Source organism: Vicia villosa, unplaced genomic scaffold (genome assembly GCF_029867415.1).
Source record: "Vicia villosa cultivar HV-30 ecotype Madison, WI unplaced genomic scaffold, Vvil1.0 ctg.000250F_1_1, whole genome shotgun sequence".
NCBI classification, from domain to species: domain Eukaryota; kingdom Viridiplantae; phylum Streptophyta; class Magnoliopsida; order Fabales; family Fabaceae; genus Vicia; species Vicia villosa.
This window is the reverse complement of record NW_026705103.1, coordinates 1,082,189-1,095,221: the sequence shown is the minus strand read 5'-3', so window position 1 is coordinate 1,095,221 and position 13,033 is coordinate 1,082,189. Positions and strand designations below refer to the sequence as shown.

The following is a 13,033-nucleotide window of genomic DNA, read 5'->3' as shown; positions in this document are numbered from 1 at the left end:
ATGGAAGCTACAGATCACAATGCTATTCCTATGGTTAGAAGCGGTGAAGCTTCTTCTGATGAATCTTCTCGTCTTGCAAGGACTCTGGAAGATATTCAGAAGAAACAGGATGAGCAAAGCTCAGCCAATACTGAGTTTAGAGCTTTCATGGAGAAGCAAGAGGGATACAACAATGTGGTTCAAGAGATGCTGGCTAAGATCCTGTCAAGGCTAGGGCCGTCTTAGATTGAGTCTATGCTGTTTTTTGCTTTTTCGTTTTTGCTGCATCTGTTTTTGTGCATCTTGTCTTCCTTCTCTTCGTGTACTTCTGTACCTGTTGCTTGAACTTCAATGAAATCATCCTTTTTCCTCCGTGTGTTTCTTTTTGTTTGTATCTGAATCTTTTCTGTTTTTTGATGATATGACAAAAAGGGGGAGAAATATATGATAAATGATCTGATTAATATCAGTTACCGAGTAAAAAGGCTCCACATTTACTAACAGAACTTGCAAAGTTCTATGTTTTTATGTTGTGTTGTTGCAGGAATCAAAGATTCAAGATCAATATAAGAAGCAACAAAATGAATCAAGCTCTTGGATTCTTGAAGCAAGCTGAGTGCTAGGAAGCTTCAGAATCAGAAGCAAGAAGGAAGAATGATCAAAAATTCTGATAATAGAATATGATCCAAATCATTGTCTATTTGCTCTGATACATTGTCTATTGGATCTGATATATTCTATATGGCTTTATATGGCTCTGATACATATTTTGTGTTCTGATACACATTTTATGTTCTAACTCATTCATGCTGACTTTTGTCGTTTAGTTTTGTTCTGTAACATTTCAGGATGTAGAGATGCTCTGATGATGCTCTGGTACATTCAACAATGTTCTGATACAATCTAGCATGAAGTGATGTAATAAGAAATTCAAAGCTCTGAAGCTATCCGAGGGAAGCAGAAATCAGAAGCTGTGAATGTTCTAAAGATCCAGAAAACTCAAGTTCTGAAGCTGTCCTAAATGGAAGCATGATTCAGAAGCTGTGAATGTTCTGAAGATCAAAGAAATTCAAGTTCTGAAGCTGTCCTAAATGGAAGCAGGAATCAGAAGCTGTGAATGTTCTGAAGATCAAAGAAATTCAAGTTCTGAAGCTGTCCTAAATGGAAGCAGGAATCAGAAGCTGTGAGTGTTCTAGGGATCTAAAGAAATTCAAGTTCTGAAGCTGTCCAATGGAAGCAGAAGTCAGTGTCGCGGGCGAAAAATCGTTTTGTTCCTCTTTTTTGTGGGATGAGACACCTGATGCCTTCTTTGGGCTCGAGTGCTCAAAAAATGATTTTTCTTTTGTACCGACCAAACTTTTTATTATTTCCAAAGGAGGAAAAGGAAAAAAGCTGCAATAACCTAAAAGTTGGGGGAGAGATCTTGGGTAAGAGGGTTGGTTATACGAAGGGAAGGTATTAGCACCCAACGTATCTATAGTACTCTATAGGTTTCTTTGCTTTGTTTTTTCATTCCATGTTATTGAGAGGTTCTTGTGAAATAGGTGGGACCTAAGGTGTTTGTTTGATTATGCTCCCAAAGATCATCGCGATCCTCTGCATAGATATCCCTTAGAGGGAATCAGAGCATCTGTAGCTCGGGTCTACGGGTGCTAAGGTTTGAGTGGTTTTTTGTGTTTTGTTTTGCTCGCCAAGGATCGACCTTGTGCCTACGTATTCTCAAAGGGATGTTGAGAAAGTCAGAGCAATCGTAGTTCCCACTTATGCTAGTGGAAGCAAAGGAAAATAGACAAATGTCATCTAAATGCTCGATGTATCTAATCTATATCATCACATACATCTGTTTGATTTTTGTTTGAAAATCTTTTCATTATAAGCCCTGGGTCATGCCACTTATGGCGCTTAGAATGATAAAGATGTTTTTGTTTGTTTAACCAGCCTTGTGGCAAAAACTTTCAATGAAGTCAGCCTTGTGACAAAAAGTTTTGATTAATCAGCCAGCCTTGTAGCAAAAGTTTCAATGAAGTCAGCCTTGTGACAAAAACTTTGATTAATCATCCAGTACGGTGGTAAAACAGTTTGATTGATTAGCCAGCCTTGTGGCAAAAAAGTTTGATTGATTGATTATTTGTGATGATATAGAAGAGATACTCCTATCATAGAGATGATAAATGTCTAATCTCCTAGGGTATTTGATTTGGATATTGGGGATGCTTATAAGAAGCCCGTGGGTCCTTGTACGAAGCCCAAGAGGAGGCTATCCGAGGGTCCTTGCATTGTAAGCCCAAGAGGAGGCTGTGGGAGGGACAATCCAGGGTCCTTGCATTGTAAGCCCAAGAGGAGGCTATGGGAGGGTCACTCGTTTGTACAAAGCCCAAGGGGAGGCATGGTATAGTTGGTTTGAGCTCTTAGAGCGATTTCACCGGGAAACCATACTCTATGTCCTAACCTAAACTAGGGAGATTCTTTGCACGAAGCCCAATAGGAGGCTATGGGGAACCTAGTGTTGTACTAAGTTGAACAAGCACACATATCACACATATGAACAAACATGAACAAGTATGAACAAACATGAACAGGTATGAACAATTATATATATGACAAAGTGTGTGTATATAATGGAGTTTATGAAGGAAATATACCTGTAAGCATGATCCATTTGTATACACAGGGCTCGGGACTCACACTCGGGGAGAAGTCCACTTGAGTTTATTCAAAGCTATGTAAACAGGTATTTACAAAGGGGCTTGGGACTTATACCTACATGGAGGCCCATGATATTTTTGGGAAGATTTAAAGAGAAACCTTCATTTTTGGTTTTTTGTATTTTTTGGAGTTTTAATTGATCGAGATATGTACAAAAGTGTGTGTACAATGAAATACCTAATTTCATGTACAGGAATGGGTATGTACAAAAGGGGCTTGGGACTTATACCTACATGGAGGCTCGTGTTTTATTTTATAAAACATGGTTGATTGTTTTATTTACAAACGCGAGGTTTGAAAAACCGTTTGAAAGTTTTTTGTTTTGAAAGAGTTTTCTGTACAAAGAAAAACTGTATAAAAGAAAAAAAAAAGAGTGGGTCTTATACTCTCTAATATTCGAGAGGCCCCACTGTTTTGAAAAACAATGAGTTGCATGATTTGAAAGTGAATTGATTACTGTTGTGAAAACAGTTGATTGAGTTTTAGGCTTACCTCGAAGAATGAGAAATTGAATTTCTGAGTTTGAGGTGTTACCGTGATCCTCAAGTGATGTGCTTGGAATAAATTAGGATTTAAACAGATGTTAAGCATCCTCACCAGCAGAAAAGAATGTCGAATAAGCTCACAGCTTTCAGCATTCCATGATCATCCAGTAATTGTTTATGGAATTCTACAGCAAATGGAAGATCAAACAAAACAGACAAATCCAAAAGACAACAGAGAAATAATCTCGAAGTCTTGGATGAAGTTAGAAAATTCAAGTGATATAATCAAATAAAAATTTAAATGATTAACTACACAAGATAATATGAGAATATCAAATTCAAACAAAATTAATCTAAGAAAAGATATTTTTTTGTGTTTTTTCATGGAAAAAGAAAATAATTAGAAAACATAAAATCAAATATGCATCTAAAATATTTTTTTGGAGTTTTTTCAATAAGGATTAGAAAATAAAACTAAATCCTATATTAAATAAAATAATACTAAGTCTCTTTTTTTTATTTATGAAAACCCTTTTTTATGAAAATTAGAAGAGAATTAATTAAAAAAACTAATTGGATGGGCCAGTAGATGTTAATCCTGAAAAGGGAGGTGCAGGCCCAAGACTGAATTAAAAGGATGAAACAAAATGAACCGGACCGGGTCGGGTCAGTATGACCCGGATCCGCCTCTTAACACGAGAGTTGGGTTTTGAGAAAACCCTAAAAACAACACATAGAGGCAGCGCCTCTTTTCTCTTTCTCTCTTTCACGATACTTTTCTGGAAAATGAACAACAACCATAGCAACTTGCCTTTACTCTCTTGGTTTCTCATGATTTTGCTCAAACAACAACGAAACGACCCTCCTTTCGCTCTTGGTCTCTCTCACGATCTCTCTCTGCTCGTTTTTTCTCTCTGCAAATGACAACAGCAACAATTCTTCTCTCTCGGTGCTCACGGTGATGAATAATTGAAGAACATGAAATTCTTCCTCTCGACCACTCTCTTTGCTATCGGTGTGCACTCGGTTTGGTTGATTGAAGACAAGCTGAAGGTTTGCTTTTTTTCAAATTTCAATTTTCTGTCATTATGATACAGTAACAATTATTTATGCAATCTCTATTTTTTGGTTTCTCTTTTGCTCAATCCCTCACCGGTTTCTTTCTTTGAGCTATCGGTGAACAAAAGGAAACAATTTGTCTCAATTCAAAATTCCTCTTTTATGACATAAAATGTTCATACTCTCTGTTTTCTTGGTTTCTAACAGGAGACCAACAAGGACAAAAATAACTAACAGCAATTTTGAGTGTGAAAGTGGAAACAACTTACTTGCGGCAAGGAGGTTTTTGCCGGATTTTGTGCTGAGGTATGCCTCTGATCCTTCTGAAATTCTGCTGCAAGTAGTCGTAGCTACTGTTTTAATTGTTGCAAATTGTTACTATTGCTGAATTTCTGAACTTTTGATGATTGTTATTGTAACTGTGGCTGTTTTTTCCTCTTACAGCAACAATAATTCAGCTTCTATGTTTTCGATTTTCAGCTATGCACAAGAATAACATATTTGCAGCAATGATTAAACAATAATATTGAGAGTGAAAGTGTGGATGACTTACCTACGGCGAGGAGGTTTTCGCCGGATTATTGTTGAAGGTACGCCTTGAATTCCTTATTGTTACTAACAACCTTGAATTGTTACTAACAATTTCCCTAACAACTTTGCTTGTTGTTGTAGGATCCTTTGATGAAGATGATACCACCTTTTTGGATATTAGGGAGACTTGAAGATGGACTTCAAGTTGGAACTCTCCACCAAGGTATGAAGAATTTCTTCTTCACTCCCCTTCAAGAACTATGTAGCTAGAAACTCTTATGTTTTTTTCAAGTAGTTTTCTTTGATTTGAAGAATTTCTCCTTCTCACAAAGAAACATGAAAACTATAAGAGAAGAGGAAGAAGTGAGAAAGCTAGTAGTATAGTAGCTTTGGTGTGTTTTGCAATGAAGTGAGGCCTTCTATTTATAGGAAAAGTTAAGGAAGTGTTTGGCATTTGGTAAACTTGAATGGCAAGTTTCAATCATTGCAAGATAAGAAAAAGAATAAGAATATTCTTTATGAGATTTTTCTCTTGCAAGTGGACATGAAATATCTTTGATTCCTTTTTGAATTATTTCTTTTTTTTGAATTATTTCCTTTGTTGGATTTTTGCTAATCCCACCCCTTTTTGTCTTGAATTATTCTTTTGCTAAATTCACCCCTCTTATGTTTCTTTTTCATGTTGCATGAGGACTTTGAAGAAAGCATGAAGAAGCTTGAACTTGAAGGATGAAGACTTTGAAGATTGAAGAATTCAAGAAAGCATTGCATTTTCTTTTATTCTTTGTAATCCAAATTTATTCCACTTTAGAATTGTATGAACTTGTATTCTTGAAAGTGAATAGAATTTTGGAATGATGTAATTCTTGAATTTTGGATTCATTTGTTCCATGTAAAGAAACATCATTTGTAAATGCTTGAATTTCTCTTAGAATCCTTGAATGAAATTGTATGAAACTTGAATATTTCTTGAATGAATTTCAAATGCAATTTCTATGTCTTGAATCAATTCTTGAATTCCTTTGAATGATCCTTTTTCAAAAGGAAATGGTGGAATATCCTTGAAGTAGTGAAGTTTTGAATTTCAAGTCTTGAAATGTATTCTTGCACCATGAATTAGAAATGATCTTGAATTAAAATCCTTGAACCCATAATCTTGAATCATTTTTGAAGTAATTTTCCAACAATGAATTAAACATGATATTTTCTTTGCAACTTTGATGAAATTCCCATGAATGATCAAATAATTCATATGAATCAAATCTTCACCATGAGCAATCCATGAGCCTAAAAAACCAAGAAATAGATTCCAATCAAGTCTCTTAAATCGCACCAATTGGCAATGGCGCCTTTAAAATGAAATCACCCACGAACATGAATGTATCTTGCAAAGAATGAGTGAATGAATGAATCATATTGAGTTATTGGAAGACCTTGAGTCATGGTTTGAGTTGTGGCACCATGTCCTGATTAAAAAGTCAGTTGTTCAGTGGATTAGGTCAAAAACCCTAATTGTCGATCTGATGAAATTGATGACTGTGGATCTTGAATTGAAATGTAATTTCCATTGGATTTTGTCATAGGGATTACTTGAGGATGATTGAAACCTTTGATTGACTTCCTGGGATTTTTTAGGGTTTCCCAAATGTGATCCCTGATTTCAGTCCTTGATAGTTCAAAACCCTTATCTGATGATTTGAATTTTCACTATTGATCAATCCTTGTGTAGGAGATGTTCTGAGCTAATGGATTAGGTCAAAATGAGGTACTTGGGGTCTTGAGGTCTTGTCCCAAGTCATTGGGTCAAATCCTGAGCAAAAGTCAAGAGTATGCTATCTTCAGTCAAAACCCTAATTCAGTCGATTCAGAGCCTTTGAGCTTGTTGAAATGAATCTCTGAGGACCAAATGTTGATTGTTGATGAAGATGATTCATTTGAGATGAAGGGAGAACAAAACCCTAATTGATTGTTACTTGTACTGATGAGTGATTTCTTGATTAATCCTGCTGAGTCACAAGTAACAAACACAAACTATGCAATTTTGTTAGAGATGCAAATGATGCATATGCAATGATATGAGGTGGTATCTTAGGTCAAAAATTGGGGTATAACAGATGCCCCTATTTAAGTTTCTTCAACCTGAGACATGAAGATTGAAAATCTTCGTTTTGATAGGGTGGAAGAGACTTAAATATCAGAAGACGCGAATTTTGGACCTAAGATACCAAAATTGCGAATGATGCAAGGATATCTTTACCGAGGGGATATCAAGAACTGACTCCGCTGGGGAAAAGAGGTTGGGAAGGATGTCTCAATCCGTTTTAGGGAGAGAATCCGTTTTTTTTCTTTTCGGGAAAGCAAGTGTATGCTCCACCGGGGAATGATAGCTTTGTAAGAAAAGCTTACCTATCGATATTATCGACTATCAGCATGGGGATAGACTTGTTTAATAATGCGAAGGTGAAAGGTATGAAACTGTATTACCGACTATCAGCATGGTGATAGACTTGACAAGGTAAAAAGAGCTTCAAAGGTTCGGTTAATATTATCGACTATCAGCATTGGGATAGACATGTTTAATAATATAACCAGAACAAAAGGTTACCGACTACCAGCCTCGTGATAGTGGTTCTGAAGACATGATCAATTATCAGCCGAGTGATAAAATGATCCTGGAGACTTTGCTAGGGGAATTACTGGTTATTCAGCCTTGTGAACAGTAATAAGGCCCTGATTGTCAAATGGTCTTCATGATTGATTTCCTAGAGAGGAAAAATCTTTTGGAAGAGACATAAGCTGCTCGGATGATGAGGCTATTGCTTATTGTCTATTTTTTCACGACTCTATTTGAGGAATCGGAATTTGAATTTTTGGTAAAGACAAGGCTCTATCCATGAATGAGCTTGGAAAGAAACAGTCAAACAAGACTTTGTACCCATGAGGAATGAACTCAAATGGGGATTTTCTCCTTTGTTTTGAGAGGAGAAACTAAAGAAACCTTCTTCCACGAGGAATGATCTCAGTGGGGAATTGGAGAAAGAAGATGTTATTTCTGCTTATGGGTGACAACCTACTTGGAGAGATGACACGCCCGTACTTATTTTTTTTTTTTGAGGATAGATATATCCTAAACAAGTGATTTTAAAGCAAACATTGAAAAAATGCAAGAATGCATAAATGATGCAAATATGTATGAATGATGAATGTCATGAATGTCGCATGCATGTTGACAATACTGACAGACAAAGAAGTATATACTGGAGACGGACCAACGTCGCAATACAACCAGATACTTGGTAAATGTTCTTCAACACGGTGTAGATAACACAGGTGATGAATGATGTTGTGTGCTTTAAACTTCTCTGGGGAAGATAAGCATCTTTTCTTATTGAGATGGAAGAACTTCTTCACTGGAGATGGAAAATCTTCGTCACTGAGGATAGGAGAGCTTCTTCACTGGGGATAGAAGACCTTCTTTACCTCGAGGGGTAATTGCTTCAGAAATTCTTTCTGGGACCAGAATACCGTTGTCTTAACAATTTTCAGGGAGAATCCTTTTGTTCATCCTATGGAGACGACTGCTGATGTTCCTTCCGTTGTTCACAACTCAAAGGAAAATTTCGCTTTTATTTTGAAAAAGAAAAGTGAAGTAAATTCATTTAAAACTTATTTTTTTCTTTTTTTGTTTCAAAAGTGAATAACACAATTAAAGCGTCATTTTGCAAGCTGAAAGAAATTAAAGATTGCAAACAAATGGGCACAAGGCTCAAATTTATTTAATAGGATGGAAATCAGCTAAAGGCGTGATTCCATGGAGTATTTACAAAAGTTGGAAATGGTAATTATGCGGAAAAGGCTACATTGAAAGCAATAACCACTATTTCCCCTAACAACTTTTGAGTTCCAACTGTGCTTGTCGCTTCAGATTGGCGATGATTTGATTGAAGATCCTTTGATGAGAAAGACTCCTCAGGTGACGAAGTACAGACTGATGCAGTTACTTTGTCATGAATCCCTAATTTTTGCCTAGATTGCCTTTTCAGGTTTTCAATCTACCAGGATGAATTTTTTCTGTTTATTGTCTCTAATTTTTGCCTGGACCGCCCTTCCGGGTTTTCAGTCCACCGAGACGCTCATTTTTGCCTAAGTCGCCCTTTGCGGGTTTTCGACTTACCGAGCTGTTCTTTTGTTCTTTTTTAGACAAAGTATTTCTTGACTGCATCAGCATTCATAGGATATGGGAGTTCATCACCATCCATGGTTGTAAGAATCATGGCGCCGCCAGAAAATGTTCTTTTGACAACATACGGGCCTTCGTAATTAGGAGACCATTTGCCCCTAGAGTCTGGTTGAAAAGACAAGATCTTTTTAAGCACGAGGTCGCCTTCTTGAAATTCACGAGGTCGAACCTTTTTGTTGAAGGCTTGTTTCATCCTTGCTTGGTATAACTGTCCATGGCATAGAGCAGCCATGCGTTTTTCTTCGATTAAGTTCAACTGATCGTATCTGCTTTGACACCATTCAGCCTCTGATAACTTAGTCTCCATGAGAACTCTCATTGATGGTATTTCAACTTCTACGGGGAGCACAGCTTCCATGCCGTATACTAGAGAAAAGGGAGTTGCCCCTGTTGAAGTACGCACTGAAGTACGGTATCCATGTAAAGCAAATGGCAGCATTTCGTGCCAGTCTTTGTAAGTGACGACCATTTTCTGGACAATCTTCTTAATGTTCTTGTTGGCAGCTTCAACGGCGCCGTTCATTTTTGGTCTGTAAGGAGAAGAGTTATGATGATCAATCTTGAATTCCTCACATAATTCTTTCATCATCTTGTTGTTCAAGTTTGAACTATTATCAGTAATGATCTTGCTGGGAATACCATATCGGCAAATGATGTTATTCTTGATAAACCTCACAACCACTTGTCTTGTAACATTGGCGTAAGATGCTGCTTCAACCCATTTGGTGAAGTAATCAATTGCTACTAAGATGAAACGATGACCGTTTGAAGCTTTTGGTTCGATCATTCCAATCATGTCGATACCCCACATGGAGAAAGGCCATGGAGATGAGAGAACGTTGAGTAGAGTCGGTGGCACATGGATCTTATCTGCGTAGATCTGGCACTTGTGACATCTTTTCACATGTTTATAACAGTCTGATTCCATTGTCAACCAATAGTATCCTGCTCTTAACATTTTCTTGGACATTGCATGCCCGTTTGAATGAGTTCCAAAGGACCCTTCATGCACTTCATGCATTAACATGTCTGCTTCGTGTCTATCCACGCATCTGAGCAAAACCATGTCGAAGTTTCTTTTGTATAGCACATCTCCGTTCAGGAAGAAACTGCCAGAAAGTCTTCTTAGAGTTTTCTTATCTTTGTTTGATGCCCCAAGCGGGTACTCTTGAGTTTGAAGGAAGCGTTTGATGTCGTGGAACCACGGTTTATCATCGATGACGGCTTCAGTTGCAAACACATAGGCGGGCCTTTCAAGGCGCGTAATTCTGACTGTAGGCATATCGTTCCAATGATTGACTTTGAACATGGAAGATAGAGTAGCCAAGGCGTCTGCCATTCGATTCTGATCTCGAGGTATATGATGCAATTCAACTTTGTTGAAGAAAGTCAACAGACGTCTTGCATAATCTCTGTAAGGAATCAAGCCAGGGTGGTAAGTTTCCCATTTATCTTTGATTTGGTTGATCACGAGGGCTGAATCTCCATATATGTCTAGGATCTTGATCCTTAAGTCAATGGCTTCTTCGAGACCCATGATACAAGCTTCGTATTCTGCGATGTTGTTGGTACAATCAAATAGCAATCTGGAAGAGAACGGGATATGAGTACCCTTGGGAGTGATGATGATTGCCCCAATTCCATTGCCAAAAGCGTTTACTGCTCCATCGAAAATTAGGCCCCATCTTGATCCAGGCTCAGGACCTTCTTCAGGTAACGGTTCGTCACAATCTTTCATCTTCAAGTACATGACATCTTCGTCAGGAAAGTCAAACATGAGAGATTGATATTCATTGATTGGTTGATGCGCCAAGTTATCGGCGAGAATGCTTCCTTTGACCGCTTTTTGGGCACGGTACTCAATGTCATACTCAGATAACAGCATTTGCCACCGGGCAATCCTTCCTGTTAAGGCGGGCTTTTCAAAGACGTACTTGATCGGATCCATTTTGGAGATTAACCAAGTAGTATTGTTGATCATGTACTGGCGGAGACGTTTGGAAGCCCAAGCCAAAGCACAACATGTTTTTTCGAGCATGGAGTAACGAGACTCACAATCTGTGAATTTCTTACTCAGGTAATAGATGGCATGCTCCTTCTTACCGGTTTCATCTTGCTGTCCAAGCATACAACCCATGGATTCTTCCAACACGGTAAGGTACATGATTAATGGTCTCCCTTCAACTGGAGGAATCAATATTGGTGGTTCTAACAGGTATTCCTTGATACTGTCAAACGCTTTCTGGCAATCTTCAGTCCATACAACCCCTTGATCTTTGCGGAGAAGCTTGAAAATCGGCCCACAAGTAGCAGTCATTTGAGAGATAAATCTGGAGATATAGTTCAATCGTCCGAGAAATCCTCTTACTTGTTTTTCAGTTTTCGGAGCAGGCATCTCTTGAATAGCTCTGACTTTGTCGGGATCTACTTCAATACCTCTTTGGCTGACAATGAAACCCAAGAGTTTTCCAGATCTAACCCCAAAAGTACATTTGTTAGGATTCAAGCGAAGCTGATATTTCCTTAATCGTTGAAACAACTTCAAAAGGTATTCAATATGTTCTTCTTCTGTGCTGGACTTGGCTATCATGTCGTCCACATAAACTTCAATTTCTTTATGCATCATGTCATGAAAGAGAGTAGTCATTGCCCTTTGGTAAGTTGCGCCTGCATTCTTTAATCCAAACGGCATCACTTTGTAGCAAAAGGTACCCCATGGGGTAATGAAAGATGTCTTCTCCATGTCTTCAGGAGCCATCTTAATCTGGTTATAACCAGAGAACCCGTCCATGAAGGAAAAGACGTTGAACTTAGCGGTGTTATCAACCAGCATGTCGATATGTGGTAATGGAAAGTCATCTTTTGGACTAGCTTTGTTCAAGTCACGGTAATCAACACACATTCGGACTTTGCCATCTTTCTTCGGAACTGGCACTATGATGGCCAACCATTGAGGATACTCAGAGGTGACTAGAAAACCTGCATCGAGCTGTTTTTGAACTTCTACTTTGATCTTGTTAGCCATATCAGGGTGAGTCTTTCGCAATTTCTGCTTAACTGGCGGACATTCTGGCTTCAATGGCAAGTAATGCTGAACAATATTGGTATCCAACCCAGGCATGTCTTGGTAGGACCAGGCAAACACGTCAACATATTCTTTGAGAAGGTCTGTCAACTTACTCTTGACATCAGCATCAAGCAGCGATCCAATGGTCACTTCTTTTTTGTCTTCTTCAGAACCCAAGTTGATCTTTTCTAAAGGCTCTTTGTGAGGCAGAATGGCTCTTTCCTCGTGCTTAAGTAATCGAGAGATCTCGTCCGGGATCTCCTCTTCTTCCTCTTCTTCGGCTTCGAACACAGGAAACTCAAAGTTGGGAGAGGGCATAGGGTTATTGCATTCAATGGGTTTATCAATAGTAAATCTGCACATGTGATTTATATTTATTTCAGAAAATTTATGAATGCAGGAGTGTATGCAGATTTTTTTTTGAAAAGTTTTTTTTTTATATTTTGTTTTGGTTTTTTAGGATTACCATTTCCAGAAAAAAGCAAAAATAAAACATATAATGTAGGGAATTCAAAACGACGCTTTATTTATGATTCATTTTTGAAACAAAGCCCTAAACACAAACTCATTTGTCTTGGGCAGGACAAAGAGGGAAACTTTTAAAACAAAGCCCTATACACAAAGTTATTTGGGCGGAACATTTAAAAGCAAAGCCCTATAAAACATCTCTCTGCTTTGGGCAAGGCAGGAGGTCAAAATAACAGCGAGATGATTACTTTGAGCGGCGAACAACATTCGGAACGTCGACAGCCTTCCAATAGCAACGAACTCCTCTGTGTATTATGTATTCAGGAAAATTCTCCCCAGAGTGATCTTCAGTATTGACATTGACCGCTGGTCGAGCAGGATTTGAAGGTCCTGGTTTGTCACCCTTGTTCTTTGTAGAGTTGAAACGGTCTTCTTCTACTTCTTGAAGAGCATAAGACGAGTCACAATCTTCAGAATTTTCAGGATGGAATTCCCAGT

General features: G+C 38.1%; 1 long non-coding RNA gene across 1 annotated transcript; it reads left to right on the top strand.

Moving 5' to 3' along the window:
- Positions 1–3,951: 3,951 nt before the first annotated feature.
- LOC131625904 (uncharacterized) lies at positions 3,952–5,694 on the top strand. The gene is made up of 4 exons (XR_009290977.1): positions 3,952–4,223; positions 4,437–4,535; positions 4,710–4,819; positions 4,902–5,694. It is a non-coding gene; the product is annotated as an uncharacterized LOC131625904 (long non-coding RNA).
- Positions 5,695–13,033: the final 7,339 nt, after the last annotated feature.